Raw genomic sequence first — 7,414 nt, 5'->3', positions numbered from 1 at the left:
TCTTCTATGGCCTGGCCCCCTGGTGGTGGACTATCCTGGCTGTTTTAATAGCAAAGTATTATATAAACTGAAGTACCAAAACTGCAGTAATTTTGCCTGTAGGTATGAGATACCGTGGTTTTACCAAAAGACAATATTTTGGAGTATTGACAATACATAGAACCTGTTTGGTTGTTGCCGCACAACGCTGTAAATTTTACTACCTAGCCGTTGGGTTCAAATACTCCAGCAGCTACCTAGCCGTTGCGTGCACGCGCAGCTAGCCGGTCGTTTGAATACACTTCTGTTGCGTTTTTATAGCTAGCTAGCTGGCTATCCCTTGACATGTGCGTGCATAACAACCGAAGCCGAATTGCTAGCTTGTATACAAAAAGTGATCTCATACAAAAAAGACCACCCACAGCCTGGCGCCGCCTGTGACTCACCTGGTGGCGAAGCTACACAGAAGGATCAGCTTGGCCTTCTTCGCGTCACCATCGAGGCGCAGCGGAGCTACGCGTGGAGGTGGCGACCCACCACCACTAGTAGAACAGGGGCCAACGGTCCAGGCCGGGTCAGCCCATTAGTCCCGGTTCAATCTAGAACCGGGACCAATGGGGCATTGGACCCGGTTCGTGAGCCCAGGGGGCCGGCCGGGCCACGTGGGCCATTGGTCCCGGTTCGTCTGGACTTTTTGGTCCCGATTTGTGGGACGAACCGGGACCAAAGGCCCCCCTGTCTGGGCCGCCACCATTGGTCCCGGTTCATGCCACGAACCGGGACCAAAGGCTCCCCTTTAGTCCCGGTTCATGCCACGAACCGGGACTAAAGGGTTGGCCCAGAGTTTAGTCCCACCTCGCCAACCGAAGGGCTCCCACACCTGTTTATAAGCCGGTCCCTCTCTGCGTTGTTGAGCTCCTCTCAAAGTGAAAATAGATGCACCTATAGAGGAAATTGGACCTAAATTCATAAATAGAAATTAATTATGAATTTATGTTTAATTTTCTCTATAAGTGCATCTATGTTCACTAGCAGAGAAATTTTTATTTTTTGTGACCTAAAAGAAAAAAAGAAATCACTAAAAAACTATAAGTATTTAGTTCTAAGTAGAAACGAAAAAATCAATAGAAAAAAGGAAAAAAAGCTACAAAGTGTTTTCACACAAAACAAAAAAAGTGCCACCTACTATTAAATAGCAGGAAAAAGATTGACTCAAAAATCAATTTTAACTATTCTACAAAGTGTTTTCACACAAATTTAGTAAACTAGTGATTCATAAACTAGTGGTTCACACAAATTTTAAAAAATTCAAATTTAAACTATTCAAATTTTAAAGCTAATGGCACTAACAGAAAGTTTATAATTTTTGTGACCTAAAAGAAAAAGAAATCACTAAAAAACTATAAGTATTTAGTTCTAAGTAGAAACGAAAAAATAAATAGAAAAAAAGAAGAAAAAAATGCCACATACTGGGCCAGCACGGCCTAAATACGACTAGAAACCCAACCATGGGCCAGGATTCAGGCCCGCAGCAGGCCCAGTAGGCCCACAGGCATTGCAGTGTCCAATTAGGCCCATAAGCCTGCATTTCAGAGGAGTTCGAGAGGAAAGAGGCAGCGGAGCTTATAAACAGGTGCCGGCCGCTCTCAACTAGCAAGATGGGACTAAACTCCCACCACCGCGCCAGCGCAAGGCTATTGGTCCCGGTTGGTGCCACCAACCGGGACCAATGGCCGCCGCTTCCCGCCCTTTGGGCTGCCGAAAAGTGGCCTTTGGTCCCCGTTGGTGGCACCAACCGGGACTATAGGGGGGCATTGGTCCCGGTTGGTGCCACGAACCGGGACCAATGGCTTTGCTATATAAGCAAAGACTTAGGAAATTTTCACATTTCCCTCGCAGTTGCCCCCGACGACGCCGAGCACATCAACGCCGCCAGGCTGCCCCGACGCCGTCCGCCGCCCCTGCCGTCGCCCCCGACCGCGCCATCGTCATCGCCGTCGCCGCCCCGTGCCCCCTGCCTCCTCGCCGCCGACGCCGTGCCCCTCACCGTCTCCGTTCGCCGCCCCTGCCGTCGCCCCGACCGCGCCGTCGCCGTTGCCTGTGCCTCGCCGTCGTTGTCGCCGCCCCGTGCCCCCCTGCCTCCTCGCCGCCAACGTCGTGCCCCTCCTCGTCGATCGCCGCCCCGGCCCGTTGCGTAATTTCCTAAATTTAGATGTGTAGTTAATTTAGATGCGTAATTTACGATGTATAGTTAATTTAGATGTATAGTTAATTTAGTTGTAGTTAATTTAGATGTATAGTTTAGATGCAAAAGTTAGAATTTTTTTCTGTTCATACATTTTTTGGTGATATTATTGTTGCATATGCAAAAGTTTGTGTGTTCATATATATGCAAAGAATATGTCAATTTTTTCATAGAATTTTTATGATTTTTTTCTGTTGTAATTTTGTTCATAGAATTTTTATTTTGTTCATAGATTTTTTATGATTTTTTTCTGTTGTAATTTTGTTCATAGAATTTTTATGATTTTTTTATGTTGTAATTTTGTTCATATTGTGTAGGAATCTGAAAATTATGTATGATCAAAGTCATTTATGTATATGTTCATATTTAGAAGAAAAAGAAGGAGAGAAAAAAGGAAAATAAGAAGAGGAAGAAGGAGAAGAAGAAGAAGAGGAGAGGAATAACAGGAGAAATAAATAAGAAGATGAAAAAGAAGAAAAAAAAAGAGGAGAAGAAGAAGGAACTTTTTTTTCTTTTTTTTCTCCTTTTCCTTTCATCTTCTCCTCTTTTTTTCTTCTTCTTCCTCTTCTTATTTTTGTTATCGGGTATGTCGTTGTCGACATACCCCCCCTCCCCGATAACTTTTAGTAATTAGTATTACTTAGAAAGTGTTTAATGGAATTAGTTAGAACTAGGTAAACTTGTTTATTTTTAGTAAGTACTACATTATTCTATTTATAGTAAGTGCTTAGTAGTTAAACTAGTTGATTTAATAAAACTGGTTTATTTTATTATAGAAGTAGTTTATTTTTAGCAAGAAAATTAATAGAACTATTTTATTTTTTTAGTTAAAGCAATTATTCCCGCATCGACGTGGACGATGCCTATCCCGCATCCTGGTCGTCGAGTCGGCGGAGGACGACACCTGCTTGACCAGATGGGCCATGTCCGGGACTGGGCTCCACCAGGGTGGTACTGGGAGGCGCTACCTTCCGGGGGGCGTAGCTTGGTGAGGAGCCAGCCCGTCGTTGACCCGATCCTTGTTTGGTGGCGGTCGCGTGGGCCAGTGACGGTGCCGAGGCTTCCGGACACCGCGGAGGTGGTACATCACCGTGTCAGCGAGGAGGACGAGCACGTCCGTCGCTACATGGTTGCGTTGGAGGGCAGGTTCGAGAATACCTGGCAGGTTCTTCAGGGATCTCACTGGAGCTATGATCCTGTGATGGTTCCTTCCCTTTGGGTGTCCACCGCCCGCGCCGATACCCGTCGGGCGCTACGGTTCTAGCTGTACTGGCGATATGTATGATATATAGTATTCGACGTGTATTAGTGATAATATTCAATGTACGGACACATGGAGATGATGTAGTTTTTCTTATAATTGAAGGCATCCTAATTTGAATACTACTTTATTTTACGATTTGATTTTTCTTATTGAATGCTCAAATTGAAGATCACTATGCAAGGCATATGCATATGATTAGTTGAATAATAATGATCTAATTTAGTCTTTGAATTATGAACGTATAGGAAATGTCATCATCGGACGACGGAAGTCTCACGGGGGAGTGCGACTGGTGCCACGACGATTGAGGTCAGTGCGACAGGCCTCACCTGGACGATGGTCGGCGCTTCAGCATTAAGCTCGAGGAGACCTTCGAAGTTGAAACGGTACGCAACGACGACAAGTGTTTTTTTTTCATAATTAAGCATGACTTCAACTATTTCAACGTGTAATTTTCATCTTTTACAATTCGAGTATAGTTTATCCCATGCCATGCAAGACGCTATGTCTTGGAGAGGATGGATTTTGAAGATCATGAAAATTTTGAAAGGAAGAAAATTCACCTAAGGACCCATCATGATGTGGATTTTGAAGTAAAGTTGTATAATGCTGAGAGCGTAACCCATTTTGGTTGCAAAAATTGGGAAGCATTTTGCAAATTGTATGGTTTTGATGAGGGTATGCTTGTCACCATGGATCTTGGTGATCCTGAAATCGAGCAAGAAAATATGGACATTTGGGTCCTTGTTGATACTCCTCCAGTCCTACCGCTATGTGAGTTTCTCAAACATAGTTAATTATTAACTAATTTATATTGTTCATTTCAAAATAGTTGACAGCTTATTTCCATTGACAGCTTATTTTGAAGTATCAAAGAATGTGCAGAAGATGGTAGATAGAACTTACTACACCAATAGCTCTGAGTTAACTTACAAGGAAAAAACTCATCTGGTTGGATTTTGTAATGATCTTGAGAATTACAATATCTATAATCGAATTCCTCAACATTATGGTCAATACGTGCCACTAGTGCACGTGTTGAACTACGGTAACTACCATGGAGATACCCTGGTAAGATTTTTTACTATTACGACATCCGTGCATTTTTTTGCATACTTCTAAAACTAGTACATCATTGCTAACTACGAAGTTACTACTATGTTTTTCAACAGAGAATCCCAGAGGATTGTGTGCCTCATTTGATGTATCAGAATGGCGGCAGCCTTCGTGTTTTGAACATATATCCAGGTCATCCTACGAATCTCAACTATCCATATCGGATTTCTAAAAGAAGTGGAGACATGACAATCAAAGAATGGAAAAAAATGTATGGACAGTCGTAAGGAGCTTCTTGGAAGCAAAAGGAAGCGAGGCGCAAGAATTGAAGACAAGATGATCTCCATTCTTCATAATGGAGAGTCAGGGTCTATATTGTTTTATGCTATTTTACCTTAAGTGTGTTTAGGTCCTACCTGATACTGATGATCATGTACTAAGAACAATTATGTAGGGTTGGCTTCGATGACTATGAGGATGATGATCGTATGACTTATTATTAATAACGAGTAGAAGTTGTATGATGACGCTTGATCGATTAGTAGGACTTGTTATTATATATGATGATGTATGATGCGAGCATGCATGAGTTATTATATATCTGCGGGTGAAATGAACATAGCAGTAGCGTTGGTAAACCAAGGATGAAGATATAAGAGAGAGGACACTTCTCTCTATTAGCTAGCTAATAACAACCTAAAAATAACCCCCTAAACCCCTAAAACAGCCACTTTTTTTTAAAAAAAAAACTCAGTTCCAGCCAGCTGCTGACGCATGGAAGCCTTTTGGTCCCGGTTTATGTCTTGAACCAGGACCAAAGGCCCCCCTGCCTGGGCTGCCGGCAGCGGCCACGTGGAGCCCCATCTGTCCCGGTTCTGATTTGAACCGGGACTAAAGGGGGGAGGTATTAGTAACGACCCTTTAGTCCCGGTTCAGGAACCGGGACTAAAGGCCCTTATGAACCGGGACAAAAGGCCAGTTTTCTACTAGTGCACGGCGTAGTTGGCCAGTCATCTACGTCACTGTTGAGCGGCAAGAACAGCTGCACGAGGACTTGAATCGCACGGTCACGCTCCGCGCATTCACTCTTTGCATCTCTCTGTCCTCTGTAAGTCCTCCTAATTGCTCGATCCATGTGGGGGAATTTTTTGAAGCGTAAACACCGAGAAGTTGATGAGTTGGCCATCCTCAAAGCCGTATACACAAGCGAGAGAGGTTCAACCAAGCGCCAACGAATTCACACTTCCATCCTTATGGGAGATAAGTACATGAGAGAAGTTTTGGAGGGTCATGAATTGAGATGTAAAAGAGATTTTCGAATGGAAAAATATGTATTCCATAATTTGGTGAAGTGCTTCCGAGAGAGACAACTTCTACAAGATGAGAGGCTTGTTTCCGTGGAAGAACAAGTAGCAATATTCTTATATACCCTTTCGGCGAATGCAAGCAACCGTACTCTACAAGGGCGATTTCAACATAGTGGTCAAACTATAAGTACATATTTCAATAAAGTGCTACAAAATATCATGTCATTATCCGGAAGGCTCATACAGTTGCCACCAATTAATGTTCCTTTAAAAGTTTCAAGCAACCCTAAGTTTATGCCGTACTTTCAGGTATGCATCTTGTAGTTCTTACATATAATTTATAAATATTGTTACATATTTCTCATCAGTGTTACTTGTCTTTATGAAGGATTGTATCGGAGCAATTGATGGGACGCATGTTCCGGTTAGCATATCTCCAAGACTACAAGACCCATATCGCAATAGAAAAGGAACATTATCACAAAATGTCATGGTGGCATGTAATTTTGATAATCAGTTCGTCCATGTCAGTGCGGGCTGGGAAGGTTCAGCTTCTGATGCTCGAGTGCTACAAGATGCACTAGAAAATAATTTCTATGTGCCAGAGGGGAATTTTATTTGGTTGATGCAGGATATGCAAATACACCTAATTTTATTGCACCCTACCGGAATGTGATGCTTTATGCCACACTCCCCATACGCTCCAACTCAAGGAAGGAGAACACACGAGGTCAGATTATTGCTGCCATTGTTATGCGCATTGTAGGAATTGAAACAATCTCGTCAGCACTATGCTATTGCCGTTGTGCGGAAGAAAAATTCTTGGCTTTAAGTTTATCTACCTGAGAAAAGAAAACTTGTTGTTACAGCGCAGACGGATAGATAGAGAGAAGATTTAGTACAAGGTCCAGAGCGTCTCGCTGGGATTTGAGAGGAATCAACGAACTCGCAGGTTCGTGAGGAGGAGGAGGAAGAGAAAGCTCCAGTGAAGTTCAGGTTCAGATTCAGATGCCCCTCACCACACTGTGGCACATCGGACTCCTGGGACGAGCCTCTGCCTTCATCTTCAGATGGGCCTCCCTTATCTATAGTCTCTTGTCAGTGCGGCGCTTTGCCTTGAGCGCCTGTTCCAGGTATGGCACCGTGACATACACCACTGCTTCCTTCATGCCATCCGTGGAGGCTTTCAGAAATCCCGACCTGCAGGCAGGTACATCGAGCCATCGCGTGAGCAATCCAGGTTATCATCCGCGGATTCTGATGTGCCGATCCATTTCTTTTGTGGCTTGCTTCAGATTAAGCAGCAGTGTCGTTTAAGCAATTTCAGTATTTATTTTTAATTATGCAGGAAAACATAGCACACACATGAGGCTCAGTTGATTTGCCTCCATCAAGTTGATTATGAGGGTGGTCCATACTACGTACTACGCTAGAGGAAAGTACAAGGCTGTGGTTACAAGTTTTGTTTACCTGAAACACCGAGTCGTTCATGGTCTTTACGGATGTGCAGTATCAGACATTCAGACGGTGGCATCAGAATTCAGGCATACATGCGTGTTCCTC

This window comes from Triticum urartu, chromosome 7A (genome assembly GCF_056163025.1).
Source record: "Triticum urartu cultivar PI428250 chromosome 7A, HENAU_Tu73, whole genome shotgun sequence".
NCBI lineage: Eukaryota > Viridiplantae > Streptophyta > Magnoliopsida > Poales > Poaceae > Triticum > Triticum urartu.
The sequence above is the reverse complement of the archived record's forward strand: the minus strand, read 5'-3'. Positions refer to the sequence as shown.